Source organism: Hevea brasiliensis, chromosome 16 (assembly GCF_030052815.1).
Source record: "Hevea brasiliensis isolate MT/VB/25A 57/8 chromosome 16, ASM3005281v1, whole genome shotgun sequence".
Classification (NCBI taxonomy): domain Eukaryota; kingdom Viridiplantae; phylum Streptophyta; class Magnoliopsida; order Malpighiales; family Euphorbiaceae; genus Hevea; species Hevea brasiliensis.
This window is the reverse complement of record NC_079508.1, coordinates 69,519,695-69,538,359: the sequence shown is the minus strand read 5'-3', so window position 1 is coordinate 69,538,359 and position 18,665 is coordinate 69,519,695. Positions and strand designations below refer to the sequence as shown.

At 36.8% G+C, this 18,665-nt stretch overlaps 1 non-coding gene across 1 annotated transcript; it reads left to right on the top strand.

Annotated features, from left to right (window-relative positions):
* The first annotated feature begins 878 nt into the window (after window positions 1-878).
* On the top strand, window positions 879-985 carry LOC131175168 (small nucleolar RNA R71). Its single transcript, XR_009145330.1, has one exon. It is a non-coding gene; the product is annotated as a small nucleolar RNA R71 (small nucleolar RNA).
* Window positions 986-18,665: the final 17,680 nt, after the last annotated feature.

Genomic DNA, 18,665 nt, shown 5'->3' with positions numbered 1-18,665 from the left:
TGTTTTCACTCTCTTGACCAACTTTCTTACCACTCCTCAAGGTCACAACCTTACATTGTTCATGAGGGTTTTGTGGTTGGCTAGGTAGTTTCCCATAGGATTTGCTGCCTGATGAGCTTGCTTTTTGAGCTAATTAAGTCTCCAACATGTGGTTGTGGACTTGTAATTGATCCATGGTTTGTCTCATGTGTTGCATTTCTTCCTCCAATTTGCTATTCATCTTGCTTTGTTCAGCAAAAAATTTCTCCATCATGCTTTCCAAGGTTGGCTTCGGTTCATGAGGTGGAAGGGATTGTTGTGCTCTTGCTTGATATCCAGGTTGTGGCTGCCTTGTGGGCTGAAATTGAGGCCTATTCTGCTGCATAAACTGCTGGTTATGAGGATAATTTGAGCTTTGACCTTGTTGAGCAAAATTTGCTTGTGGTCTCCATGTTGAGTTGTTCACATTAGAGTAAGAATTTCCCATAGGTTTCTGTTGATAACCTCCTGCATAAGCAGCTTGTTCTTGCAAATAATCATCACCATAAGAAGAATAATCAACTCCACAACTTTGAGTTCCATCTGTGTAGGCAACTTGTTGCATAGTTGTAGGAGTTGAGGTTGTTGCCTTTGTGCAAAAATCACTAAGAAGCTGAGTCAACTGATCAAATCTTGCATTCATGTAGCTAATTGAGTCAAGTTCATAAATCCCAGCCTTCTTTGGCTCAAGTGCTCTAGGATTTCCCCACAAATGGGTATTATGAGCAATCTTCTCTAATAAATCATAGCATTCTTCACTTGTCATTCTCATGAAATCTCCTCCTGCTTGTGAATCAATTGTGTTTCTTATGGCTGGAGTAACTCTGGTGTAGAAATTCTGAACAATCATCCATTTGGGTATTTCATGATGAGGACATTGCCTTTCAAGCTCCTTAAATCTCATCCAAGATTCATACAAAGTTTCATCATCCCTTGGCTTAAAAGCTACCATCAAATTCCTCAAATGAATAGTCTTCCCAGGTGGGAAAAATTGAGATAGAAAAGCTTGAGATAGCTGCTCCCAAGTAGCTATAGTAGCTTGTGGAAGTGAGTCATACCACTCCAATGCTGAATCCCGAAGAGAGAATGTAAATAAGGTGAGCCGAATTACTTCATCTGAAACTCCAGGCTGCCTTTGTGTACCACATATCATCAAAAATTTCTTCAAATGAGAATGAGGATTTTCAAGTGGACTACCTCCAAATTGTGAATTCTGAACCATTTGAATGAGACCAGTCTTTAACTCAAATTGATTAGCTCCAATAATAGGTCTGTTATCTCTCACATCAGCACATCTAGGAAAAGCATAATCCAACATGGATCTTCTTTGAGGATCATTTTGATTAACCACTTCATTTTGCCTATTTTGCTCATTTCCTCTATTGTTTCCACCAATAGCTCTATTTTGATTCTCCATATTTTCAATTGTCTCCTCTTGCTCAAATCTTTGTTGTTCTTCTTTTTCTGCTTCCTTTCTTCTCTTGTATTCCTTTTTGTTGGCTCGACAGAATTTTTCAATTTCTGGGTTGAACAACAATTCAGTATCACTTGTGCTTTTCGATCGTCTCATAAACAAGAAAAGTACCTGAAAAACACAAGGAATAGCAAGGAATAGCAGTGAAAATAAAAGAAAATAAAAATTCTAATTAGCTTAAAATAATTAAAATCCAACTTAAAAACAAACAATTCCCCGGCAACGGCGCCAAAAACTTGATGTTGTGTATCCACAAGTGCACGGGTCACAGTAGTATAGTTTTAAAAAAATGATATCGATCCCACAGGGAATTGTGCTTAAATTAGAAATAAAAGTATAAGCTAATTAGAATGACAAAATTTAAAGATGTAAAATGAAATTTGAAATTAAAATTGGTATTTGAAGAATTTAAGCCAAATCAAACAATTAATTAAACTAGATTACCAAGATTTAAATTGAAATTTCTATTTATAAATTTTGGAGGAATCAAATCTAAATTCAATAAAAATTAAAATGATTCTAGAGATTGGATTTTCCATATTGTTTGCATGTGGTTTATCCCTAATTTAGCCAAGCACATGAGAATTGCAATTTTGAGGGAAATCAATTCTTAAATTTTTGAAACCTTTTTCAAGCATCTCAAAGTTGGTTTTCATTAAATCAAACCCTGTTTTCACGGTATTTCAAACCTAATAAAAACCCAATTAAAGCTCTAATTGATTTTGGAAAGTTCCCCTTAATCCTCTTAGCTTATCTCTAACACTAAGAAAACAAAGTTTATTGCAAGATTATCTATTTCTAATATTCACTTTTCAGTCCATCTATTAAGGATTAAAGCTTAACTTAATGAGGGCCCATTCATCAAGCAAGGCAACAAGCTCACAAGCAATAAATCAAAATGTAACAATACTCATTTAAATGGCTAAATCAGTTCAAAACCACAATATAAAACAATATTTACAAACCCATCTCTAGAATCTCAAACAACTACTCATAAATCATAGTTTCAAGACAAACCCAAGTGTATAAATGAAGAAATAATGAGAATGTAAGCTAAAGAGTAGAAAAACCCAGAAAAATGTAGAAGAATCTGCTACAGAAAAGTGCAGAACGAGCTCCCTGCTGCTGCTGCTGCTCCCTTCACGTGCTCCTCTCTTTCTCCTTTTCTTTCTTGCCAAAAATTGCCTCCCTTCCTCTTTATGGAAAGAAAATGATAAAGGGGACTTTATATAGGTGAGGGGACTGCCCTAGAATGGGTAAAAAGGTGGAAGATTCCAGAGAAAGTGAGGTACAAAATCAGAGTAACGGAAATGCCATGTCAGCCATTTCCAGTAAAAATGACATAAGCTGAATAAGTTATGTCGCGGGTTGTGTCGCGGGTTGTGTAACAATCTGCCTGAATATCTGACGCTCGACACAACCTGCGACATAAGCTAAATTGGTTGTGCTGCAGGTTGTGTAACTCTCAGCCATTTTTTACTCAACTTCAAAAATTTTTGCAATTCAACTCTAATCTCCTCCAAATGGCTACTCTGATCAAAATACATCAAATTTCTCCAAATTTATCCTACAAAACAAATAAATTCCAAAAATTAAACTAAGAAGTGTGAAAATTATAAAATTGACTAAATATATGTTAATATCTATAATAATAGCTATGAACAAGGGCAAATTATGTGCAAAAATTACACCTAAATGATGATCTAAAATGCATACATAAAAAATAATGAACAGGAGTGAGCGTTCGACTCAAAGAGTAAAATATCAATTTTAACCATAATCTCTATAGCTATCTAAAGCTAATGTACCATATGGAGTAAAATGCAATAACATCAATATTTTCACATCATAACAGCAAAAAGGCAATTTGGAGCACTCACGCACCCAACACTATCAAACAATACATATATGGGAGCTGATCCCCTATACAGCCTCTTAATCCAACCTCTGCCAGCAAAGATCTCAAGCCGGACTTTCTCTTAAGAAACCAAATACGGTGTCCTAGCGAAGAACTCAAGCCGTGTCTACCCCGAAGGACTGGGTCCCAGCGAAGATCTCAAGCCGTGTCTACCCGTCCTGTTCATATCCAACACTATACCACACGCATGCCAACACATGCACACTGCTCCAAATTATCACAAACAAAATCCATGGCACTTTAACAGTTGTGAATGCAACATAAAATGTGCCTAGAGTTTAACTACATAGATATATACATATAAGTGATGCATGGGCATGCTTGAACATATAATAATATTGAAATTACAATTAAAATTAATATTTTACTCACAGACTTAACCGTAGTCACTGTGGCGGCTGGGCAGAGGAGGAAGGCTGTCCCAGCTCACCTGACAATTTTATTAAAATCATTTAATAAATTTGACTCAATACAAACTAAGAAAAAGACCAAAGTGTCCTAAGTCGTACTGAAAATCCAGCAGAGTCTCCCCTATACTTAGGACCTACCCAACCTGCAAAAGGGCTTAAAACGCACTTTTATATCCACAAACCATACACCCACAACTCAATCATATCACACAACCCCTCCTGGGCCCATCCAAACAGTCATCAATCACAATATGTAAAATTATAGTTTAGTCATTATAATTAACTCTTTTTACAAAAACTATCCAAATAAGCTCTAAAAATTCTAAAACTTTGCCCCGCAGTCCTTAGCAATATTACTAAGCTAATCTAAAAAGAATCATAATTTTCTGAGCTACCACGAATATTTTATGGATTTTTAATCCCATTCAAGCACTAGAAAATTATGAAAAAGTAAGGTTCAGGTTTACCTATGTTGATTCTGACTCTGGGGACGTGATCGGGACGTCTGACAACGGTGGGCTAGCCAAAATCTTGATCAAATTTCAAGACTTTTTTGGTAGCCCATTTGTCTAGCCGGAAATTTACAGACCTAGGCAACTGTCGAATTTCCGCGAATTGAAGATACCTACACGAAGCCCACAACACGGGGGTTAGTAGATAATTTTTACGAAATTTTCTAAGCTCAATTAATGCTCGGAAAAATACTACGAAGTTTCGTGGGACCCATCGAAAAACGATGTCGGAAAATTTTGAAATTTATATTGCCACGAAGCTCTCGACGAGTGGAGTGCTATGGTACTCTTAGTTTTCTCGTGGGGTTCATGGTTTGCGAGAAATATAGCCCAAAAGTCGAAATGGGCTAAAACTTCCCGGACAAAAATTGGGCAAACCGCTTGATAGATTTTGGTGTTCTTGGTGTCTATGGAAAACTCTCAAGGTGTAGATGGTGTTTGACACAAGACCCGACCCAATCGGTAGCCGGATCGACCAAATTTTGGCCGGGAAGCCGAAATGGCGCATTGTGCGTCGAGTTTCTTCGCGTCGTTTTACTGGAAGGCCCGGTGCGATGGGGAAAGGTCAGGCGTCTTGCGAGGTGGGGAGAGCTGGGTGTAGGGGTGTGCAGTTTTCGGTTTAAACCAAAAAATCGAACCGAACCGATTAATTCGGTTTAATCGGTTCGGTTTTAAAATTTAATCGGTTCGGTTCGATTTATAATTTTGATAATTTCGAATTAATCAGTTCGGTTCGGTTATTTTCATAAAAAATCAAAAAAATCGAACCAAACCGAAATTATTAATATATATAGGAAATAAAAAAAATCGAACCAAATTGAATCGAACCGCACCAAAATCAAAGAAAACCGAACCGAACCTTAAGATTTTTGAGTTTTGATTTCTAATTTTTTTTGTTTTTATTATTTAGATTTAATGTTAAAAATATGAAATTTTATAAATTTTGGTTTGATCGGTTTAAAGCCGAACCGATATTTATCGGTTCGATTCGGTTCGATTTTCTCTTATCAATCGGTTCGGTTCGATTTTTAAAATTTTTTATTTTTGATTTTCGATTTTCGGTTTTATCGGTTCGGTTCGGTTCGGAATCAAACCGACCGTTTGCACACCCCTAGCTGGGTGGCGGCGGCGCAGACGGAGGAAGAAGATAAGGAGCTGGCCAGTTCGATTCGACTAGTCCGATCCGATCCAGTTCGATTCAGCCTATCCGATTCAAGATACAAAATTTTGAATTTTTACTCTGCCTTGGGACCGAAAACGAGGCCCAAAAATTTTGAAAAAATTTTAGAAAAATCAGAAAAATTAGTAGAGTCCCAATATATTTTTAGTTTTGCCACGTGGTCTTTAGATTAATTTTTTAAAAAAATATCAAAGTTTTATATTTTCGAAAAATCGAACCCGATTTCTAAAATCCGAAAAATTTCAAATAATTTCCTAAAAGTTAAATAAAATAAAATATTAATATTTACTCACAAAATAATAAATTTAAAAATTAGGGGTGTTACAATCAAAATAAGTAAAAGTTTTTTTTTTCTTTTCATGGAGATAGAACTAATCGTCAAAGAATTTGAGATTTCTGTTAAATTGTGTTCATTGCATACATTGTTTTCGAATCTAATTGTAACTCTTCAAAAGCTGCAAACTGACAGTTGATGGCTTGTTTCTCTGTGACACCCCTTACCCGGCTACAGTATATCCGAGTAAGCAATGTCACACGGTGTATCGGCACCCTCTATTTTAACTTAATTAATTTTTGTCATAGTTTTCAATATAGTTTATGAAATATAATTTATTTAAGTCATTTATCAAAATTATTATTTATTTGAGGTTCCGAAAATTTTAAGGAAAATCCGGCAGAGTACCGGCTAAAAATGGAGAAAACAGTTCTTCGGAACCTGTGAAAAACACTTCCAATATTCATATTCAATCATTCTCAAACTTCAATATCATAATCTCAACAATTTTCAATTTAAGTTCTCAATCATCCATCACATGTGATAATCAAGTATAAATCACAAATAAACATTCTCTTTTCCATTCACAAACACAATTCTCATTATTTACATGATCATCAAAATACATTTCATAAGTTCAACTACATATGAGAAAATAAAAATTTAGTTACAAAATACCAAAATGACACCTAGTGTCCTACCAATGCACTGCAGAATTTGTGGTGACACGGACACTGTGCAGAACTGCAGGATGGACACACCCAGTCTGTGGTCTACTGGGCTCACGATCTGTATCTCCAGAACCTACACGTGGCAAAAGCAACGCGCTAAGCAATGATGCTTAGTGGTGCAATAATAAAATAAAAGAAAATAGCATAAAATAAATATGTATTTAATGTATATGTCTTATTTGTTTTGTATCTGTTATATTCATTTATTTCTTTAACTTTATCCATTTTCATTCATTTGGTTGCCCAAGTAACCTATACTAGACGACTGGACTGGATAAACGGGTAAACTGGCACTGGGTATCAAGTACCTCGGGCTATCACACCATTGGTCACATATGTATCTCCCGGTGTGCAACAGAACAGCTAACAAGCTGTAAATAATATTAGGCACGAGGCCACATCTCAATACAAGGTCAGAATGGCTAAAAGCCATGAAATCACAGAATGGCATATTGCCATGTGCGATCTTGCTAATCGAGCGCTATTGGCATGCCAAACTATCCAAACCAATCTTGTTAGGTATACTAGGGCATTTGATACTTTAAAATTCTTCAATTTGTGAATTTCAAGTTTTGGTGTCACTATTCACTTCATCGGTCAACAAAAAAAGTTGACTTTTGGATAGAAAATAGGTACATTGGTTTTGGCACTCCCAACATACCACATTTTGCATTCAAAACTTGTTGGCATTAAGCATTAATACCATTTCTAAGCTTAAAACAACGGAAGCAGAAATTTCAGTTTTTGTAGCCCAAATTTACTGTTCCATTGAGCACTGTTGCAGTGGGAATTTGACGAAATAGTAAACATGAAAGTTGTTCCTTATTTTGTCTAGATGAATTTATTTTTTTGAATCACTCCATTTGGAGTTTTGTAGCTCTAGATATGGTTCAAAAACCACAGCTGGCCGGATTGGAAAAACTGCAGAATTATCAAATCTACAGTATCATGAACAGTGACTGTGACTGCCATTTAGGTTAGGTTCTGGTCATAATTTGGGGTAGGTTTCTTCATGAAAGTTGTTTTTCTATGTCTTAACTTGTTGCTGGAAAAATTTCAGGTCAATTTACCATTTCTACAGTGAGTTATGGCCTACTGTTCATTTGGTCATTCTGCAGAATTGGCTTGCAGGGTACCCGGATTGGGGCCAACTTTTGGTCCTCTTGCTTTGGTCTTTTGGGCATGGTTTCTTCAGCAAAAATGTGCCATTATAAGTCTAGTTTCATGTCCAATTGGCCAAACACCAATTGGACCAACACAGCCAAAGATATGGTAGTCCAAGTGGGCTAGAATCACAGCCACCCTGCTGCACTCACTGGGCAGCATACTCATTCACTTTGCCATGCTATATTTCAGTCCAAATTATGGTCAAATTTCCTCAAATGGTCACTAATTGACCATTAGAATGTTCTTTAACAATTTCATAAGCCAAGTCCACATTTTACTCTCAAAACCCTAGTTTCCATTATAAATTTTCACAACATACCTTAATTACTAACTCATTCACTAACCACATGCATACATGCTTTAAACATGATCTCTAATCCACTTTAAGTCCATCAAAACACTCCATCATTGTTCCTTCCTTAGGGCTGCCGAAATTCATGATAGGCATACACACAAATTTAGTTCATTTAATTCACAAATTCATGTTGATTTCAAGTCCCTAACATGGAAAATAAGGGTTTTAAGTAGATAGGTGCACTAACCTCTTGTAGGGCAGAATTTTCCAAGCTTAAACTTCACTTCCTTTCCTTTTCTTGGCTGCCAAAAGGTTATGCAAGGTTCAAGGATAAATTTTTGTGAAAGAAGTAGGAGAATTTATGGTGAAGGGAGGAGGGAAATTGAGCTTGTTGAAGTTCTCAATGGAGGTTGGGCAAGGTAAGGGTTTCGGCTGGTTTTTGGGGAAGAAGAAGGCTGCTGCTTTCTTTAATTTTTTGGTCTTCATTTGTCTCTTTTATTAGTTAATTAGATAGTTGTTTAAATACAATTGGTGGGGACTTCAAATGACATCATAATGATGTCATAAATGAGCCTTTTTATGGATTTTCCTTTTCTTTTCTTTTCTAATAGCTTTACATTAATTTTTCATCACCCTTAATTCATATTTTATGTTATAATAATTATTTACTCAACTGGACAAGTCGGCCAAAAATCACCTCTGAAGGCGAAATGACCAAAATGCCCTCCGTTTGGCTTAACGGGTCAAAATTGTCTGTACCGATTGAAAAATTTTTCTAAATATTTTCTTGGCATTCTAATGCCATAGGAACCTCAATGACCCTTCTCTGGAGTCCCAAAAATTAGTTTATGAATTTTCTCTCGAGTCTAGGGCTCCTAGTTGCGAGAACCGCAACTTCCTTCTGGGTTACCCATCGCTTGGGCACCGGCTCATTTAACTTGGTTGTATTTTATTTCTAAAATTTTTCCTAAATTTTTCTTATTAATATTTGAGTTAATTATGATTCCTCACTTTAGTTTAAATATTTTTCCGGACGTTCTAGCTGTCCGGACCGACACTGGTCACCAGAACAGTAGAATGTACGGAGTTGCTACCGGGAGGGTGTTACAACTCTTCCCCTCTAATTTAAATTTCGTTCTTGAAATTTACCTGATGCAAATAGTTGAGGGAACTGTTGCCTCATCGTCTCTTCACTTTCCCAAGTTGCCTCATCGGTGTTGTGGTGCCTCCAAAGCACTTTCACCAGTGGAATCTGCTTGTTCCTCAATTCTTTCACTTCCCGAGCTAGGATCCGTAGAGGTTCTTCTTCATATGTCAAATCCGGTTGTATTTCAATTTCTTCCCTGGAGATGACATGTGAAGGATCTGAGCGGTATCTTCTAAGCATGGACACGTGGAACACATTGTGGATCTTGTCCAGCTCTGGTGGTAAGGCTAGCCTGTAGGCTACTGGTCCCACAAGTTCAATGACTTCATATGGGCCAATAAACCTAGGGCTCAACTTACCTTTTCTTCCAAACCTCAGTACTTTCTTCCACGGTGACACCTTGAGGAACACTTTGTCGCCAACTGTGTATTTTATTTCTTTTCTCTTCAAGTCGGCATAGGATTTCTGTCTATCTGAGGCAACCTTCAGATTGGCTTTGATTAGTTTTACTTTCTCCTCAGTCTGTTTCACCAGATCTGGCCCTACCAGTTTGTCTTCGCCCAATTCAGTCCAGCACACTGGAGTTCTACATTTTCTCCCATACAGTGCTTCATATGGAGCCATTTGGATGCTAGCTTGGTAGCTATTGTTGTATGCAAATTCTGCCAGTGGGAGGTATCTATCCCAACTTCCCTTAAATTCAATGACACAACTCCTCAGCATATCCTCAAGGACCTGGCATATATTTCATGTTATTATTATCATTTTAATTCAATATTTGTATCGATTCCATTGGTTTCAATTGTTTACCTGGATTACTCTTTCTGATTGCCCATCCATTTGAGGATGGAAAGCTGTGCTGAAGTGGAGTTGTGTACCCAAGGATTCATGCAACTTCTTCCAGAATCTCGATGTAAACCTTGGGTCTCGATCAGATATGATGGAAAGTGGAATTCCATGCAGTCTAACTATCTCACTGATATACAATTCTGCTAACTTCTCCAGTGAGTAGTCAGTCCTAACTGGCAGAAAGTGTGCTGACTTTGTCAATCTATCCACTATCACCCATGCTGCATCATATTTCTTCTGGGTGAAAGGTAGACCACTTACAAAATCCATGGTGACCCGATCCCATTTCCATTCAGGTATGTGTATAGGCTGTAGCAAACATGATGGAACTTGATGTTCTGCCTTGACTTGCTGACATGTCAAGCATTTAGTCACGTAGTCAGCTATGTCTTTCTTCATACCAGGCCACCAATACTGAAGCTTCAGATCATGATACATCTTTGTACTTCCTGGGTGCATAGCATATACACTGGTGTGTGCCTCTTTTAGTATACTGGCCTTCAATTCCCCATTATCTGGTACACACAGTCTTCCTTTGTAATACAAACACCCATCTGCTTTCACCTCATGGTCAGTTGCTTTTCCCTCTGAGATTTTGCTCATAATAGCCATTAGCTTCTCATCTACCTTCTGCCCATCTAAAATCTGCTGTAGTAGGGTTGGCCTCACTTGCAATTCAGCCTAAATAGCTCCATCTCGAATCAAAGTTAGACGGGTATTCAATGATCTCAAAGTTGTCATGGATTTTCTGCTCAAAGCATCAGCAACTACATTTCAACTGCCGATAATCGATGCATAGCCTCAAAGTCCCATCCTTTTTCTTTACAAACAGCACTGGAGCTCCCCATGGTGACACACTGGGGCGTATGAACCCCTTATCAAGCAACTCTTGCAACTGAGTTTTCAATTCCCTCAATTCAGTGGGTGCCATCCTATAAGGAGCAATGGAAATGGGTGCTGTACCCGGCAGTGTCTCAATAGCAAATTCAACTTCCCTTTCTGGTGGCAAACCAGGCAATTCTTCAGGGAATACCTCTGGGAAGTCTCTTACTGTGGGTATATCACTTAAGTTTGGCTTAGTCTGCCTAGTATCCACCACATGTGCTAGGTAGGCTTCACAGCCTTTTTTCATCATTCTTCTTGCAACTGTGGCTGAGATAACATTGGACAGAAAATCTGTCCTTTCCCCCACAACTGTGATCTCATTACCCTCAGAAGTTTTCAAAGAAATCCTCTTCAGTTTACAATCAACCATTGCTTGATGATGTGACAACCAGTCCATTCCCAAAATCACGTCAAACTCGTGGAAGGGCAGCTCAATCAGGTCTGCCAAGAATTCATACCCCTGAATCCTTAACGGGCAACCCTTGTATACTTTGTTCACCACTACACTATGGCCCAATAGATTAGTGACCAGAATGTCTTGGTCACTCTCCCCTACTAGTATCCCCCTTTCTACCGGTAGGTTGATGCAGATGTATGAATGAGTGGATCCTGGATCCACCAATGCATGCACAGATGTATTGTAGAGGGAGAACGTACCCCTGATGACGTCCGAGGCATCTTGCTCCTCCTGAGCTCTAATGGCATAGGCTCTGGCAGGTGGTCTGTTATCTGGCCTCTCTGCTGGCTCAGATGCAGGCCTCTGTGATGGTCCCACAGCCTCAGATTTGCCAGATTTTCTACCCCTTTGTGGTGCAGGAGCAGGTTTGTCTACTTGTGTTGGAGCAGCTGTAGTAGTTCTGCATGGACAGTTCTTCAACTGATGCTCTGTTGACCCACACCTTAAGCAGGCACCAGTCACTCTCCAACACTCCCCCTTGTGCCACTTCAGACAGTGTGGACATGCAGAAGATGCTGGGGCTGGTCCCCTGAACCCCATCCCTGGAGAGCTGCCCACTGATGGTGTGGATTGACCTCTCCTAGAGGTAAACTGTGGCCTGGGCCCCTGAGACTGACCCTGACTGTGTGGCTGACCTGAACTCTGTGCAAGTGGACCCTTGAACCTCTTCCCAGGTGCAGGAGATGAACTAGACGACACAGGCCCCTCTTCTCGCTCTATCCTTCAGTCCGCTCACTGATTCTTACTTTTTCAACCTTTATTGTAGCTTCCACTAACTTGGTAAATTCTGTGATTCCCAGGGCAGTGAGCTTGATCTTTATGTTGTCATTTAGTCCCTCTTCAAATCTCTTACACCTTTCAGCTTCATTAGGGACTATCTTCCTTCCGTAGCGGCTTAATCGGACGAATTCCTTCTCATACTCGACCCGACAACCGTCTGCCTCAGATTAATAAACTCTCTTCTTCTCTCTTCCAGGTATACAGTACCCACATATTTCTTCTTGAATTCTGAGAGAAAGAAGTCCCAAGTTATAGCTTCTGGCTATACTTCACTGGACACCATATCCCACCATTCATAAGCATCATCTTGCAACAGAGATATGGCAGCTTCTAGGTTTTGTTCTGGGGTGCAGTGGAGTTGTTTTAAAACTCTGCACATTACATTCAACCGGTTTTAAATGCAATTATCTTCTCTCTTGCCGAAAAAGTCCACTGCTCCAAATTTTTTTAATCTTTCCAGGTGTGATTTCTGCTGTGGAGCTAGTGGTGGTGGTGGTGGTGCTGGCATTACCCCAGCCATTTGTCTGAAGAATTCGGCCATTTGCTGAAACATGGCCTGTGGAGGCTGAGCAGGCTCTGCTTGAGCTGGGGGAGCAGGTTCTCCCATACCCCCAGTCTCAGCTGCTGCAGGTGGAGCATGACTCTCCACTTCCTCCTCAACTACCCTCTGAGATGTAGGGTCCATATCCTATTCAAAATAAGAAAGACAAACAGATCTGCATTAGTGTCACCTCGACTCTTACAAATGCAATGCATGGTATGGACTCAATCTAGGCCCAGAAACGCTTAAACCGTGCTCTGATACCACTAAATGTGACACCCCTTATCCGGCTACAGTATATCCGAGTAAGCAATGTCACACGGTGTATCGGCACCCTCTATTTTAACTTAATTAATTTTTGTCATAGTTTTGAATATAGTTTATGAAATATAATTTATTTAAGCTATTTATCAAAATTATTATTTATTTGAGGTTCCAAAAATTTTAAGGAAAATCCGGCAGAGTACCGGCTAAAAATGGAGAAAACAGTTCTTCGGAACCTGTGAAAAACACTTCCAATATTCATATTCAATCATTCTCAAACTTCAATATCATAATCTCAACAATTTTCAATTTAAGTTCTCAATCATCCATCACATGTGATAATCAAGTATAAATCACAAATAAACATTCTCTTTTGCATTCACAAACACAATTCTCATTATTTACATGATCATCAAAATACATTTCATAAGTTCAACTACATATGAGAAAATAAAAATTTAGTTACAAAATACCAAAATTGGCTTGCAGGGTACCCGGATTGGGGCCAACTTTTGGTCCTCTTACTTTGGTCTTTTGGGCATGGTTTCTTCAGCAAAAATGTGTCATTATAAGTTTAGTTTCATGTCCAATTGGCCAAACACCAATTGGACCAACACAGCCAAAGATATGGCAGTCCAAGTGGGCTGGAATCACAGCCACCCTGCTGCACTCACTGGGCAGCATACTCATTCACTTTACCATGCTATATTTCAGTCCAAATTATGGTCAAATTTCCTCAAATGGTCACTAATTGACCATTAGAATGTTCTTTAACAATTTCATAAGCCAAGTCCACATTTTACTCTCAAAACCCTAGTTTCCATTATAAATTTTCACAACATACCTTAATTACTAACTCATTCACTAACCACATGCATACATGCTTTAAACATGATCTCTAATCCACTTTAAGTCCATCAAAAAACTCCATCATTGTTCCTTCCTTAGGGCTGCCGAAATTCATGGTAGGCATACACACAAATTTAGTTCATTTAATTCACAAATTCATGTTGATTTCAAGTCCCTAACATGGAAAATAAGGGTTTTAAGTAGATAGGTGCACTAACCTTTTGTAGGGCAGAATTTTCCAAGCTTAAACTTCACTTCCTTTCCTTTTCTTGGCTGCCAAAAGGTTATGCAAGGTTCAAGGATAAATTTTTGTGAAAGAAGTAGGAGAATTTATGGTGAAGGGAGGAGGGAAATTGAGCTTGTTGAAGTTCTCAATGGAGGTTGGGCAAGGCAAGGGTTTCGGCTGGTTTTTGGGGAAGAAGAAGGCTGCTGCTTTCTTTAATTTTTTGGTCTTTATTTGTCTCTTTTATTAGTTAATTAGATAGTTGTTTAAATACAATTGGTGGGGACTTCAAATGACATCATAATGATGTTATAAATGAGCCTTTTTATGGATTTTCCTTTTCTTTTCTTTTCTAATAGCTTTACATTAATTTTTCATCACCCTTAATTCATATTTTATGTTATAATAATTATTTACTCAACTGGACAAGTTGGCCAAAAATCACCTCTGAAGGCGAAATGACCAAAATGTCCTCCGTTTGGCTTAACGGGTCAAAATTGTCTGTATCGATTGAAAAATTTTTCTAAATATTTTCTTGGCATTCTAATGCCATAGGAACCTCAATGACCCTTCTCTGGAGTCCCAAAAATTATTTTATGAATTTTCTCTCGGGTCTAGGGCTCCTAGTTGCGAGAACCGCAACTTCCTTCTGGGTTACCCATCGCTTGGGCACCGGCTCATTTAACTTGGTTGTATTTTATTTCTAAAATTTTTCCTAAATTTTTCTTATTAATATTTGAGTTAATTATGGTTCCTCACTTTAGTTTAAATATTTTTCCGCACGTTCTAGCTGTCCGGACCAACACTGGTCACCGGAATAGTAGAATGTACGGAGTTGCTACCGGGAGGGTGTTACATTCTCTCCGTTGGAGAAAGAAAGATAATGAATAGCAACTAGCTATGGACATGATTAATGCTTTTTGAATGTCTCCTGTAACCTGCTGTTTGATCAAGGAAATTACATACTCCAAGAGCTCTGCATCGCATGGAAATGTAAGAGGCCCTTTGCTTGGCAATCCAAATTCTTCTTCTGCCATATTGAATAACTCTTTGATAACTTCTTTGTTAAGACACTCCAGAGGAATCAAAAATCATTTCTGATCAGCAGAGAACACAACAAAGTGGCTCTTCTCGGCCATTTCTGATGTGCTACAACTGCGCACTTCTCCAATGGCCTGCGCGCGGTGTGATTCTTTTTCACCTTACAGCAGTTAGCATCTACCATTTTTGTGCCAATTTGAGGAGTCTCTTGGTGTTGATCATCTTGCTACTAAAGGAAAGGACTTGAGGGGAATTATGAGATATGAAAGTGTACTTTAGAATTCAAAGTTGCAAATGCTGTTCTTGAGATAGGTAGAGGGCAAAGGAAATGACTTGAATATACACATACAAAGACCAGAAGCAAGTCCCTTTCATGGAGCTCCAATGCCATGTGATTCGTGGATTCGAAGGCTTGCTAGGGAGGTGGGCATGTCGGCTTATGTTTAGAAATCAACCCATCAAGGTGGACCATAGGATTGTTGTATATCTAATATAAATCATAACCATATAAGATAGCCATAACAACGGATAAAAGTTGAACCTCTCAAGACCAGATGAATTTGAATCTACTTTTGAAGGGAACTTGGTTTGTAGAGTTGTGCAAGTTTGGTTTTCTAGTGTAAACATTGGCAACGAAAATGACAATGCTGGTTGCGTACTCTGCAAGTATACGGGTCGTTCAAGTAGTAAAGAAACGATATCATCCCACAGAGATTTGTTGTTTGAGTATCAAACTATAAAAGTCACGATTATTTGGGCTATCAATAATTTGTGCCAAAAATAGAGTAAGAGATGCAGCAAATTAAATTGGAAAAATAAGAAAATTATAATGAATTAAGCAATTAAAATTCTAAGCACTATACTAATTTACTAAAATTTCAGCAAGTAACAAAAGATTTAATTAATTAATGGTAAAAATTGATTCCAAAGTTGAGGTTCATGAAGTAAATTTCATTGGGATTTGGATAGGCAAAGCCAAGATTAAGGGAAATACAAGTTTGAAGGAAGTTGATTCTGATTTCCTTTAATTTCTCTTTCAAGCAAACTAAAGAGTGTTTTAAAGGAAACTAAACCCCATTCTCATGCGATGTTTAATTATCCAAAACCCTTTAAGCGTTTTAATCAACTTGAAATTTCTTTTAACCCACTAGTTTATTTCTAACACTAGGTGATTAAGTTTATTATCTTGATTATCTATCATAGATTTTCACCTTTTGGTCCTTCAATCTAAGATTAAGAACAAAACCCAAAGGGTACCACCAATGGGTATGTAAATAAACACACAAGATAAGAATAAAAGCTTATATATACTAAAATCTGGTTAAAATCAGTCCAAATCCACAAATAAAACTTAAATCATTACACTCGACTCTGAAATCTTAAGTATCTACTCACTTATGCTTGTATTTACAAGTAGAAAATATAAAATAGAGTAACAAAACATGAAAATAAAATTAAAAATAAAAGAACCCAGAAGAAGAAGATCAAAATCTCTGAAAATAGAAGTTGGAAAACGTCACTCTACAGGTGTTCTTCCTCTTAGAAATGGCGTGATTCCCTCTTTCCTTTTTCTTTTGATTTTTCTCTCTCTTTCTCCTTATGGTAAAAATGAGAATATGATGCTTATATATTTCTTAAAGGTTTGCCCTAAAAATAGTCTCTAAAGGGATAAAGACAAAAGGTGTGAAAAGAAAAAATTTTTCCATGTTAGCAAATCTGCCAGCGCCATCCGACATGCCTCATATTGATTCAAGTTATTTTCAACATGCCTCATGTTGATTCAGAGGAGGAGTCTTTAGATTCTGTACGACCAGCTACACGAGGCATGTGGGAGTCCCTTCAACTTTTGGCGTGTTTTGCTCTAAAATCTCAATTTACATGACCCGCCACACGGGGCATGTTACAGTCCATGAAACTTTTGGCGTGTTTTGTTCCCAAATCTCTGTTTACACGACCCAGTGTGAATTTACATGCCTCATGTGGATTCCTGCTGGTTAACTCTTATCTTCACATAACCCTCAACACGGGGCATGTTGAGACCCTTGAAAGTCTCGATTGGTCTTCTCCTTTAAGCGAATTTTCTTCACTTTTCACAATACTTTAAGCTTCCAAATCACTTTAAATTTCTTCTATATGGACCTTTTTGCCTTTAAACCTTATTAAAACCTATCAAAAATATTAAAATTCCAAAAATCAAATATAATGAAACTAAAATTAACAAATTAACTAAAATAAGCATTAAGAGTATAAAATTACTAAAATAAAAAGGTAAAATGGATGCAAAGCTACCTTAAAATACTTATATAAAATGAGTTTATCAAATGCCAATTGACCCATTCTATCCAAATAACTGCTGAACACATATGGTAATGTTGCTTGCCACCTGTCTATATTATAAGATGATACCAATGGATGAGAATTAAATCTCATAAGTCTTAGTTACTTCTACTTAAATTCACTTATTCAATGATGGAAACAACATTTAGATTTAATGGGCAGACATGGAGCAAGTTTTGCCTAGTTTCTAAATAATTTAAGATAGAATAATTAAGAAGTCAATAATAGATACAATATTTAAATTTTGCTTTTTTAAATGTATTTAATTTATAATTTGAGTATTTTTTAAATTTATATTTATTATTAAAAAGGAAATTTAAAAAATATAACCACTAATTTTTTTTTTTTAGCTACACTAATAAAAATAACCTTTTTAAGTTTTTAAAATGTCAACTAATTGTATTTTTTATCTAATTGAGTCGTTAAGTGAATATAAATATTTTAAATTTACACCAAAAATTTTATTAAATGGTCAAATATAAGAGTTTATTAAAGACATGTTTATATTCAACCTGCTCCCCACTAAAATTTAAAATTTTAGGGGAGAGATCGCTCTTGTCAGCTCCTATTAACTTAAAGGTGTTTGATTTAATTTATAAATTAGTTAAGTCTATTTATAAGTTAAAAAAAAAAACTACTTCAAATATTATAAGTAAAGTATCCCTTACTTATAGAGATGGTAACAGATCGAGTTTTTACCGGTATCCAATCCGACTGAATCATAATGGGACGAGTTTGGATAGTATATACTTGGGTTTGGAACAAGTTTGAGTTTGAAAATTAATACCCATGACAGTTTTGGGTTTTACATGTTAGGTATCCGTTACTTGAATCCGTTTATATAAATATTTAATTAAATATAAAATATATGTTTTTATAATAATATTTATAAATTTGTATATATTTTTTTAATTAAATATAGAATATATATTTTTATAATAATATTTATAAATTTTTATATATTTTATTTTATATAAAATTAAATTAAAATTGTAGAGTTATTAAATTTTTGAAATATAAATTATTAACAAAAATAATTTTTTATATAGATTTTTAATTAAAATATATAAAATTAAACGGGTTTGAGTATTTTTGAGTACTAATAATCAGGTTTGGGACGTGTTTGAATTTTAAAAATATTAATCGGGTTTGGCTTCGAATTTGGATAGGGTGATTTTTGCGCGTACCTAACCCTTTGCCCTCTTTTAAAATGGCTCTTTATCAAGTAAAATGCTGTGTTATCCTAATAATATTTAAAAATATCAACACAAAATTAACCATTTATTTTTAAACTTACTTATTAAAAATTTAAA